We start from the raw sequence: 13,628 nt of genomic DNA, 5'->3' as shown, positions 1-13,628 counted from the left end.
GTATGTTCAATATAATAAAGCAGCATAATAATGGCCTCACTAATATGCAATACTCATTTACATAAGAAGATACAATATTTTTATCACCAGATAATAAGCTTATGTATTTCTTCACCTGCTGCCCAATTACATTAAAGTAGATTGGGCAGAGAGAGGAAAAGGGAAATAATCTGAAGAAGCCAACATGAAGAAATAATTCACACTGAAATTCATAATTAAGTCTATAAAACAGATTTATCACCCACCAGAAAGGTGGTGCTCAAGAACACGCAACACATTCCTTTAAACAGTCTCTGTGTGTATCAATATTGTAAGACCTCTACTGATTTCTTTTTTTAACCCATTTCTTGTAACTTAGTAAACTTGTTTACTCATTTACAAGGTAGGAAGAACGCAAATGACAGTTCAACCCACCAGGGAGCAAACAATCCAGGGACACGTCTATGGCAACATCAACAGCCTTTCACCAGGACAAAAATGGCTCTACGTTTACCAGATTTACAATATATGAGAGCGTTGTTTAAGACTGGATTACATTTTACCAAATTTTCCTCATGCTTCACATATGATTAAATAAAAATGGACAGAAACACTGGAATCCAACTAATACACAAATATAAGTATCTCTTTACAACTCTGCAAAAAGAAGGGATATGAACACTTTAGACATTACAGGAAGCATTGCAGCACCATCTTAGAAAACACACAGGCTGAAGACTGTCCTCACAGCTCTTATATTAAGTAGGTGAGGGGAGGACACCGAGATGGCTTCATTTACTCCTGATGTCTGCATAAGAAGTCATAAAATTAGCCTAAAAACAGAAGTCAAAAATCAACAAGTTCTAGGCCTTAGGGCTTCATCTAAAGTTTCTAGGTATCAATCAAGTTTAGTTAACATTGTCTTCCCTATTTCTGCTGACTGCTTTAAATGATGATTCAGATGTGCAAGGTTTTGCACTGCAAGTCAGTTAACCTCAGTGGAATGTTAACTCTGAGCAAGCGATGACAATGTCAGCTCCACTGTCCATCACTTCTGTCGACAGGATGGGGAGAGAATGGAAACACTTTTCATACCAGCTGCCATGGACAAACCATTTATCTCCCTGCATAATCCTGTTAAAAATACTTGGCTGTTTCATTAAACCTAGAGGGTTTCATGGATGCAGTGAGTCCATATGAATTACATGGTGCATAGCATAACGAGTGGAAATCATGTCTCCCTACATGAATGCAATACTACAGGTATAACAAAGTTACAAAAGATTAAAAAGACAACTGGGTATTAAAAAACCACGAGGACCAAGATACACGTAACAAATAAACTGTTGAAGTACTAGGAAACAGCCTTCAAATGTATGCTTTTAGGAAAATTTTCAAAGACCCAGATTTATGAAATCAGTGCTAGCTAAAGGAGGCAGCAGCAAGATGTAAGCCTTGGCAGCTGTAAGCTCTGCTCCCCTCACATCAGGAGAAGCCTGTCAGAACGAACAGCCAAAGAGAAGCTTTCATACTGCATGAATGTCCTACTGCTCAATTTATTTCTTGCCACAAAGGATTACTGAAATCAAGACTACTGTAATATGCTCAGACAAGAGTACAAATAGGCTGCAAGAATGTATATTTAAAAGGATTAGAGGGAACATGTACATTAATGAACACTAAATATAACACCATCCTCTCACTCTCCTAGTGCATTATTCATTACACGTACCTAAGAAATTGCAACTGTGCTGAAGTCTGTTGACCGAACAAGAGCTGTATGTGTGTGAAAGGTAACATGAGATAATCTCAGCACAGTAGGCACAGCACAATTTCAACACTTGCCAACACAAAACCAGCAATGGCATTACATACACAAATTCTCATTGATACTCAACAGAAACTAAGGGCCACCACGACTCTAACATGTTTCCTTTTAACAGTAATTTCATATGAAATTGGTAGAAAGAACAAGTTGATGTGCTGAATTACTAAGAAAGCCCAACATTGTTTAAAAATTATATTTTTTATAGTAAAAAAGCACGAAAAAATCTGTCTCTGCCTGGCTGAACCAAGTCCACCTGCAGTGAAATCCCCTCTCAAAGCCCTGTACAATCTTCACAACAAGCAAAAGTGAGGTTAATCTGCTTCGCCTAAAGTTGTTTTCAAGGTTTAACAACATGTATTTTACCAACATTGACTTGGAATTATTTCAGCAATAATGCAGGAAAGACTGAAGATGGCATCTTTGGTAATAATAACCAGGTAATATTCCACCAATTAAAAAATTATTTCAAGCTGAGAAACCAGTCCATGCAGCTTCTTACAGAGATTCAGACAGTAAGTCTGGGCAGGACCATTTAACACAGTCTGATTTATGTACAGACTATGTAATATTACATGGCCTTGCAGAGAGCTCAATGACATCTCTCCTTTAAAAACATCCAATTAATTTTTGAAACACCTGTTAGCTAAATTTATAAAAAAGCAAACCAAACAAAACCCAGCAGATACCATTCGACCTTTTTTCTTCACATTTGTTTTTAAAAAAGGGGGAAAATCTTACTTCTCCTGAGTTACTAAAAAATTCATTAAAAGCGACTTTAAATTAAAAACACAGACCTCAGCTCAAAATTGTGAATACATCTGTAGAAATACACTTGTGTATTTATATATTTTGTTTGCATGCTTATATAACAAATGCATTTGTACTGTTACATTAAGTCAATATTATCTTAAACACTTCTAGTGTTACTACTTTTAGAATTGTCAAATACTGAACACAGAAAAAGATTATCCCTCGTGTTTGCTCAGATTCCTTAATTAATTTAATTGAGGATGTATCTCTTCAGGCAGCAGCTCAGATATTACAGTAAGTATTTTTCTTGGAGGGTATTTTCAGTGAGTTTTTAAAGCAAACATTAGTGGGTATTTCCTGACAGCAAATTTCAGAATTCTCCCTGCAGAGGGACTCCCAGTGCAGAGAGATCTGCCCACTGCCAGAAACACTTTGATAAACAGCAGAGAGCTCCAGACAAAATCTCTGTCCTGCTGAAGAGCAAGCAGTGACAAACCTTTTCCAATTGGCACTTGGTAACTACTAAATGTGAACTGACGTCCTCAGTTTACATCTTAGGGTAAAACAGTTGTTTTTAATCTGTAAGGACAGCAAGTACTAACTAGGTCTATCCCAGAAAACACATTTTTAGAAAATATTACTAGACCACAGACCCCATTAGTAACTGTTACTGTGGAAATAGCTTTTTCAGACAAAAATGGTTGGATCTGCATACTGCAAACTGTAACATAACTTGAAGTTTTAAATTAATTGAGAACTTTGATACTTGCAGCCCTGTTTTTTGCTTTGCTTCGCAGCTGCTTTTTCGAAGCATCATGTGAAAGTCTGCATGAGTGTAGGAGGGAAATAAAATCTGGTGGAAGACTAGTCTGTCACAGCTTGATAAAAATAAAAACACCCTGGCACAGAAGAGGTAATTATCAAGCATCACCCCTGTGAACAAAGGATGCACAAGTCCAAAAGCAACTCTTACACCCAGCAGCCCTTGTAACTGTGTAACCATGCTCCCTGTGGCTACTGAGATCAGCAGAAAAATACATATAGAAACTGTGCTGAGGAGCATGCACAGTCAGAGTCCTACAACTTTCAAGCATTGTCATTAGAAAAGGGGAGGAAAGAAAAGAAGTCTCCTGAAGGCCTTTCCTGGAAAGATGAGAGCTTTCCTGAAAGGTTCACTGACAGTTACTCACTGATGGGGAGACCAGTAAATGACAAATCTAGCCAGTGCGGGTACCTGGAGAGATGTTGAGACTGTATTTAAAAAAAGCAGTTTTATACATTGAAGATTAAAATTAAGATTTGCTCAGATGGCAGGCAGAAAACAATGAAAGTGCAAATTTCATGCAAAGATGGAACAGCCATCACACTTAATTCCACTAATTAAAAAAAACCCCAACCCTACAAGCCTGGCTTACAAGACTGTTAAGAGGATACTCTATGTCAAGCTGTTCATCAGTATAAAACTCTTCACAGCACATACAAAATATATGTATTCTAGGAAAAATATAAATCAAGTTGAGCAAAGTAAGATAAGGGAATAAAATTATTGTTCCTTTTCCTACATCAACTTCATTTCTGTTTCTGCAGGTACTGTTTGTTTAATATAGCAGTGGCTATTGACATGCAGGTAATGTCCAACAGAAGGGAGAAGGCTGGCACTGTGCACCCTGGGTTCAGTTCCACGTGTTGTAAGTTAACACCTGAATGAGACTGGGCTGCCTTTTTTACTAGCCCAAGGGGTTTGCTGTTTCTCCTTCTCCTCTCATTTATGGCTCCTCTCAGCTTACCCTTCCTTTCAACTCCACTGCATCATTGCTCCAAGCCACTGTCCCAAACTTCTGCCCTTATGCCAACACAAATCTTCATCAGCCTCTTTTATGATCACAGTTACTTCATTAAAATGTATGAAAGTGACACCATTTTGTTGACTTCTCTGTCTGTCTAACAAACCAAACATGCACTTGAAAAGGATATTGGCACAAAGCAAGAGAGACACACAAAACTACAGGGAGAGGGGAAATTGGACAGTGGGAGAAGACCTCAATTTCAGCAGCTGTCAGTAAGGTTTTCATTCAGACCACAGCCTCTTGTTCTAACCCTGACCTCTTCCAATTTAGAGATGGCAACAGAATACCCATATATAGATAGATTAAAGGCAAAGCAAGACCTTGGGCTAGAAGAACAAAAATAGCTTATAACTTATTTTTCTAATGATAAGTTGCCAGTGCAAAGAAAGCAGCCAAAGACATGCATGAAGAGCAACACAGGCAGAGGAAGACAAAGATGGGCAAAATGTGAGGGCACAGCAAAAACCTGGGAAGTAAAAAAATTTATAAAGATAAACAGGACAAAGACAGTGATGTGAGTGAAAAAATTGGAGCCATTGTGTAGTTTGGAGGGTTCCTTCTTCTACTTGTTTTTTTCAGAGGCATGCTGCTGGCACACAAAAAATATAATTTGAGTATAGATTAGTCCAAGTAATGTTTACATGAAATTCCTAACAAGATTAGCTAAGGAAGTTCTGCATTAGTTTCCTATGTCTGCCTCATTCTTTTTGTACAGCTTTTAAAATACCTACTGAATTGTTTTAAAGGATATTAAGGAACACTCAAACTAATTTCAATAGGATTTGAAATTTACTTTAAAATTAATTTATTTCATTATCATTTTTTGTTTTGAACATTCTTTCTAAATCATACACTCTCTCATTTCACAATGGTAAAGCAGTTTCAAAAACTTACTTGAAAAAATACAAGACAAAAACCATCTTTCTGAAAATTTGCTTCTTTTCAAATTCAGGAAATCTGGAATGTTTGCAAGCACGTGAAGACAACGGAAATAAGAACAGTTGTCAGACAAAAGGCAGAATGACAACAGGAACAGAAGCAAAGCCAGAATACTACCTCCTCATCATCTTAATAATCTAAAATATTATGACCTAATTAGAAAGGCATCTGTATTGAATGGATTCAGATGGGAGGCATTTAAATATATCATTTAACCTTGCTTAAATGTTTTATCAGTTTATTCTCTATTTTACAGTATTAGATACATCTTATTTTTTCTATATTTCCTATATTTCTTGGGGCTAACTCCATTTAAAATTAATTCTAATTGAAAATAATTTTTAAGTGTAAACACATATAAATAAACTAATAGTAATTCTAGTGTGTAACTCAGTTTCCTAGCCTCTACCAACATGGAGAAATGATTACTTAAAACAAAGAAGGTTAATACGATGAAATCACACAGCTTACTGAACTAGCATGATCCTTAAACCTAATAAGGTAACTGATTTATAGGTTCTCTTCAACCTATTACAAAATAAAATTAGCTTAACATTACCCATAACAGCAAAAGCTCAACAAATGGTCTTCAAAGTTTCACACAGAAACTGGATGCAGTTTGGTCTTTAAAGCTGTTCAAACCCATGAGCAATTACTAAGAATGAGTGACTGCAGGGACCTCTCTCCTCTGGCTCAAACCTGCAAGCATTCAATGGAACATCTTGCAGCACTGACTCCATTAAATTGTAATGCTTTGCCATTGGAATAAGATTTACACTGGTTTGATTTGGATGTAGGAGTTTAGATGAAGCACTGTTGCTTATGACATTGCAGAAGATAACCACAAGCTCTCTCCTACAACTGAGGATCTGAAGGGTTTAATGCAGCAGATATACAACAATCAAAGTAATAGCCGTGCATGACCTCCCAATTTTTATTGCTACATGAATTAACTCTAATGATCTGCTGTCAAACTTCAAAGTTGGAATAAATAAAATGCGTAATTCAAAATTAACCTGTCTGTGAAACAGATGTAGTTACTGAAGCTCCTGCAAGACCAATAATATTTTACTTTGTTCTAGAGATAAGGAACATCTTTGTTTTACAGAACACTATTTAAAAAATTTTGATTCCATCAACTGTTGGCCAGAAATTGCCAAGCAAGGTAGTAAGAAAATGGGGACTATCTACCAAACTGGTATATACATCGAGTGCCTGACTCTTATGAAAAGTCAATGCAAGTATAACAGATCCTCAAAAGACAAACTTAGAAATAGCATAGCTTCTAAACATGCAGCAAATTGAAGTCTTGCTTTATTGCTATTTCCATTCCCTGACTAATTACTTACTTGAAAAACTAAAAAATATATTTCTACTTAAATTTTCCAGTTTTGAATGAAGTGCAAGGTTTGGTTTTCATAGTGTAAGATTACCAATGAATGAATTCCACTAAATACATAAACCTGTAATTTCTTTTAAACAGCCCATATAGAACACTTTCTTTCCTGATGTGCTTCATATTGCTTCCTTATTATTTCTTATTATTTCCTGTTATGTGATTTTATAACTAAACCATCAGGTTAATCCCAAGTACTAATGAACTGAAATGAAAACTGGGACAAAACAAGCGGAAACGCATTACGCCACAACTAAGTCCCTAAAGGAGTGTGAGCTTTGAGGTGATTTTTCACAGGATCCTCTGGAAACTGAAGCACACATAAATAAGCTGCTGCTAGTTATTGGACTCTGAGCTTTCAATGAGGCATTGTTTGTTTTCACCCTCCACAATCTATAAGGTCTAAAGGCTAGATGTAAAGCCCAGCTCTTGCTAAAGGGCAAAGGCTTGTCAATGCAATCCCTACCTCTGGCCACATTCCACTGTCACCCTATATAACACAACACTGGCTAACACTGAGTTAACACAGAAGAACTGTTCTTCATCTGTTTCCTTTTCAAAAAAAACCAACCAAAAACAAAAAAACAAAACAAAACAAAAAACAAAACAAAAACAAAAAAAACCCCAAACAAAACAAACAAACAAAAAACCCTCCAAAACCAAAAACAAACAAACAAAAAACACAACCCCCCCAAAAAAACACCAAACAAGCAAAAACCAAAACACCCCCCCCAAAAAAAACAAACCAAAACCACCAAACCCAACCTGCCCCCCCACCATTCATTTTCTCTTTGATCAATTTCCTAAACAATTTAATTCACTGTGCAATTAATGAATCCCAGAAAACAGGTAGGAACACACAGAAGGCAGGATGAAGTTCAGCTGTGATTTCCAGATCCACTCAGCTGCTATGCAGAAATCCCACCCATACTGATAATCTTAGGAACAGTGGATCCAGTATCTTATTGTCATGATTTAACCTGGCAGGTATCTAAACACCACACAGTTGCTCATTTACCCTGGATTACTTTTTTACTCATCTTTCCTCTGCAGTTCTCTGTATCACAAGTCTTTTGAACAGAACACACAAATGAACTTTCATCTAAAATACAGGAAAAAAATATTTACATCTTAACTTCTCAGTGAAAGCCACTATAATAAAAGCCTTTGAATAATCATTGAGAAGCAGATGCAGCACTTCCTAGGGCTCCTTTACTTATAAAAATGGAGAACTGATAATCCTACCCACTCTACATATCAAAAGTATGTATCACATTGTTATAAATAAAGCAACTGGAAACATAATGCAAGGAGGAGGATAAAACCAAGACAGCCTAACCTCCTCTTCCCCAAAAGAAACAGAGCTGAGCAATTCAGCAACTTGATCATAAAAAGACTCAAGAGGCTTGTTTGTAGGAACTTCACAGCCACGGGTCTCCACAAGTGCTGGAGGAGTTTTACCTGAAATGGCATCCTTTGCTTTCTCCTGCTGCCTCCTCACAGTCTCATGTGAATTCTCTTAACCCACACTAAGTGCTCACTGGAGAGGCAGACTGGCATACTGCAGGCTACCTCAGATTAAAAAACACCCCAACAACTAATTTGCACTCATGGTTCCAAAGCAGTGCCAGATCTCCATATCTAAAAATGGGTCAGTTTAAATATATCAACTTGCAAAGACCAGCTTGAGGCAAATCATTTATTTCATACAAAAAATAAAAGCACACAGTGCTTCATCTACACAGAGATTCATCACCACTACAAATATTTGGATTAGCAATATAATTGAAACAGCTAGGAATATGGCCTTTCACTGTTTTTCCTTAAAACTGAGATTTAGGTACAAGTCACAGAAGTCCAGGTATGAAAAGTTTAAGAAATATCCTACAGCAAAATACTGCTTCTGAATCACCAGAGTTTAGCAATGTCATAGCATTAAATTACCTTCAGGGATGTGTGCAGAAAAGATTGCACTGTTTGAGTAATGCAACACTTTTGTCTGAGCATTTCCTTTTTTTGGAAGACATTTAAATTCTCTTTATAGACTTCTATGTTAAATGCTTATCAAGCCTAGATAAGTATGATCAAATTAAAAATCAGTGACTCAATAATATTTTTTTCTGTACTTTCACAAACATATCACTGAGGAGTACTTTCCTCTTGGGAAAGGCCACTGACTGAAATTATTAATTTCATATTCTCTTCCTGAATACTTCTATAATTCACCAAAATTTATTTCTACCATACATCAATTCTGTGATTTCAGTCACCTGTTTAAATAAGAAAAAGCATATTCCAGCACATTTTCTCTTAAGACAGCTACATCAAGAAACACATATCACAGAAAAAGACAATGAAAGTTATCACAGAAATGTTACTTCAAAAATTAAAAACTAAGGATGAAAATCATCCCTGTTAATGGTTTAAAGTTGAGGGCTTCACAGAAGATTCTGTAGCAAGCACAACAACTACAAAAATTCCTCATTTAAAATAATTATGTTCTTCACACAAATGTCAGTCACTTAAGAACTACAGTTACTTTATAGTTGTATGCTGTATGGTAACCAAATATTTTGACTGCTAATGTATAAACCAGATCTGAATGTAAAAAGAATAAACAAATGCCCAGGTTTTACAGTTTCTTAAAAATATTTTATTCAACATTCCCACTCAGTTTTAATTTTTTGTCATATGTAAATTTCCTTTTCTACCGTTTCATTGAGATTTTCAAGCCTTTTCCCAACTAATATGCAATTTTGCCCAGTAACTACCACAACCTCTAATTTTAATGTAAACCAAAACAGGATTTCAGGTAGGGGAGATTAATAAGCACAGCATGTTACTGCTATCCTTCTTTGAAAGTGAAATTTATTTCTTCAATTTAACATCTGTATTTTTGTCAGACTGCCAAAACTCCTAAAATTGTCACAAAAAGGTGAAGCAAAGAAAAGGTCTTTGTTGCATCCACTGTGACTATAAATTTCAAATTCTTTTCTTCTTCTAACATTTCAATTATGCAACTTGTTAGCACCTGTATATGACATGACCCCCACTGAAAGAACACATTTTTTGCCAGTATTTATACAGACACCAGTAGACAGCTTTGCAAGTGGAATGATGTGAACTCTCTCCCTAAGGCAAACCAGCCATGAAAATCAGAGAAAAAGCTCAGTTACTTCACTGTTCCCAGAATATACTCTCTGGAATTGCAACATAAAATTTATTCTCTATCTTTACACTGTCAAACACGTTCTGCTGTCCACCTTCCAGTGTCATATGCTGACATAAAAACAATTCCCACAAACACTGACAACCATGCAAATACCACACCAACTCCTGCTCTTCACTTTGGCACTTTTACATAAACAGGAAACCAGCGATGGACGAAGCTAAATAGAAATGGAAGTCTTCTGAATATCTAGAACAATTGCACAGAAGTGAAAATAAAACAAAGATTGCAATTGACTGTACAAAATGACACCACATTACAGCCTGTATCTCTGTAGTGCACCACCTCTCAGTGGACATCAGCAATGTGCAACCTATTTCAGTGACTATCTCCTTCAAGCACTGCTATCGTGAGCTCCACCTTTTGTCCTGGTGTTTTCTGTCTTCAACCAGTTTTGCTGCTTTGGCCAATCCCTCAGACTGTCTCCTGAGAAGGTGCCTGGGCCCTTTTGCCAATTCTAAATGCATATATTCCTCATGCTATAGCACCAGAGGGGAACTGCAGACTTTACAACACCTCACAATCACACCAATTTATCTGAGGATACTCACAACTGAATTAACAGAGAAGCTCCTACCCTGGGTTAATCAATGACTTCACACATAGCAACACAAACAGACCATAATCAGGAGGAAGATCCAGAGTTTGGTAACCTTCTACAGACTTCTTGTAACTTGTCTTCTGATTACATCTCTTCTCTACGGCAAAACTTGCCTTTCAGATTGGCAGAAAATACTACAGCCAAAGAGATGAGCTACATGGAACTAAGCAGCATGCTGATTATGTCACTTCAAATAGCTACACTGAATAAAAGGATAAATGCCTAATGTGTTGCTGCTCCTTCCTTTCTGTGTCCTCTACATGACAACAAAGTTCAGGAGTTTTCAGGTTTGTGCCCAATTTCTGAATAATTTTTCTATGGGAAGGTGCAACATAATGGGGATTTATAGCATCTTCTGTCTGCAAGTGCTCAGAAAGGAATGACCTTGGTGCATCTTGATCCTAGTTCTAAAAATTACACTAAAGCTCACAATGGATAAATGACAAAGCAAAGTGTACATCCAGCACTGCAGCAGAGTAAGCAATTTCTATTTACAAATAAAGGACAGACAAGGAGCACAAGCTTCTGTTTCTTCACAGGTACACATACCCCCTTTTTCCTAGACCACTTCCATTCTTTTCCCATATTGGACAGTTTGTCAGACACATTTCTATTCAGTCCATGAAGTCAAAGCTTACAAGGATACAGAAGATTCTAATGAGATTTTGCTGAATGGATGAAAAACGGACTGAAGACTACAGATCTTATAAAAACCAGACATTATCGTGAACCGCACTCTAATCTAGAGAGAAACTTCTATTTCAAATTTATGTTAATTAAAATGCTAAACATTACATTTTTGTCCTGAACTGCAACATAACATTAATATCCTCTATGTCCCAAATACATACTAACAATCTTGCTTAAAAAATGCAGAAAATACTAGGGCTGGAGGGAAATAAACATGCAAGAGCTACGAGTGCAATTACTCTACTCAGAAAAGCTACAAACCTTAAAATAGCAAGCAGCATGGCAAATACCAAGTTGCCAGTGCAGCTGTATTAATTCTCCCAGAAGATTTTTAATGCAACTACTCTTGAATTAAAATTCATAGCCACGAATGCATATGAGCCCTATTATTGGTGTCTGAATCCTCACCAACAGTGAGACAAGAGCTCTCTGCAAATTTTCAGTCTGTTAGAACAGTAGAGATGCATTAAAATGTAACAGTCCACATCTGCCAGCCCAGAACAACTGCCAGGCTCGTGTACTACATAGAGAGTATGATCATCTCACTGTGAGCATCCTCAGGACAGCACAAATCTCCCTCTTTGAACATGAACGCATTCTGCTGCTTCTCAACAGCAGTGATAATTATTCATAGCATCTTCAGCTGTATTTTGTTCTGTAACCTAAAAAAAAAAAAAAAAAAAAAAAAAAAAAAAAAAAAAAGTAGACACTTGTTCTAAAAGTCTGTCCTACCCTAGGGTGAGGTCCCAGGAAAACGACAGTATTCAGGAACACAATTAACACTGATTGTAATAGAACCTAGTGCCAGTATGAATCCAGTCTTTGAGAGTGTTTCATAATTAATTCATTAACCCCTTTCTCTCTTGTTTATGGAAATATACATCCAACTCATGAAAATTATTAAAACTTCTGTAGGCACACTGCTCTTGACAAAAACCTCTCAAGGTACTTCTCATACGGTAATGAAGAACTAAATTAAGTATTAAATCTCTATGGCAAGGAAATCAGCAAAATTAAGTAAAGGGCAAACAAAGGCCCTGGTAGCATTACTGGTATAAGGAAGTGTCTAGATGACAAAATAAGTATTGAAAATATTTTTGAAATATATGGTGTAAATCCCCCAGTTGTTAATATGCTACATTACAACTCTACAGTGCAATCATCTCTAATTTGTATATGACGTTATAATATTCATACTAAAATTAGCTAGAACTATATATGCATTTCAAAACAAAAAAGGAACATTCCTTATTTTTTGAATTACTCTGCAGTCAGATGCTTGTAGCTTAGCCAACCCTCTGCAGCTGCTTCGACACCATGCCAATGCCTTCACTTCCTCAGCCTTTCTATCCTTAGGAAACAATCTCTGGAGACCTAAAGAGTATTGCATAAACAATACTGTATCCTCCAACTGTTGCTAAATGCAAAAAATCCATCTTGGCTTCTTTTGTTTCTTTTGAAGGACACTGAACATGTGCACTGGACTTCATTTCTGGTTGATGAAATAGTATTTATTTTCTTTCAAAAAGGAGACAGATCAACCTAAGAGAGGCCCATTACAATAGAGGTCAGAAACAGGTCAGTGGATGGGACAGGAGACCAGGAATCAGTAAAGCTGGCTTCCTGGAAGAGCCAGTGTTCTGTTGTGTGACCTTGTGCAAAGGCAATTCACCACACCATGATCCCTCTTCTTTTTTGGAGCATCCACCTATCCAGTACACATTCAAGGCAAAATTACATGCCAAGTCCTCCTGTATGAGTATAAAATTTTCCCCTGCCTTTTTTTTTTTTTCTGCCAGTGAACCCTGATGATGGTCTTGGACACTACTGTACAAAAACACTGTCTAAACAGCAAGCAAATCAGCTGGAATCTCTAGGTAATACTGAAATACAAATAATTACTAACAGGAAACACTGCTCGGCTTACACAATAGGGGAAGAAAAAGGAGGAGGACTTAAAATAGAAACTCCATATGTTACTAAGCTGATTATTAGTTGTCTCATTAAAAAATACTATGGTTACAAAAAAATGAAGAAGTTTTATCAATCCAAAAGTGTTCCAGCTTCTCCTAAAGAGACAAGGCATTTGTCCCTTATACATTTTAATACTGCTTTATAAAATTATATGATTCAGCTTCAAACAAGGAACATTACTGGTTTTCAAATATATTTAATAGGAACCTGATCCTGACAGAAACATTAGGAAGTTTCTTTCCAAATATAGTCAGCACATCTTTGTCAATATTTCAGACAACAACTCGAAGAAACTATTCCAGAGTTCTGGGGGGTAAAAAGTTTCTAGAGATACCTGAATTCTCCTCTCATTTTTTCTGTGAAGTGAATGATACTGAGAAACAAGCATGTTCCAC

General features: G+C 36.6%; 1 protein-coding gene across 4 annotated transcripts in view; it reads right to left on the bottom strand.

The window, feature by feature from the left end:
- Positions 1-13,628, bottom strand: part of ZDHHC14 (zinc finger DHHC-type palmitoyltransferase 14) — a 92,947-nt gene that overhangs the window by 40,260 nt on the left and 39,059 nt on the right. The gene's annotated exons all lie outside the window — the stretch shown is intronic.

The sequence above is a fragment of the Sylvia atricapilla genome, chromosome 3, assembly GCF_009819655.1.
Source record: "Sylvia atricapilla isolate bSylAtr1 chromosome 3, bSylAtr1.pri, whole genome shotgun sequence".
Classification (NCBI taxonomy): Eukaryota; Metazoa; Chordata; class Aves; order Passeriformes; family Sylviidae; genus Sylvia; species Sylvia atricapilla.
This window is presented reverse-complemented; position numbering and strand designations above follow the sequence as displayed.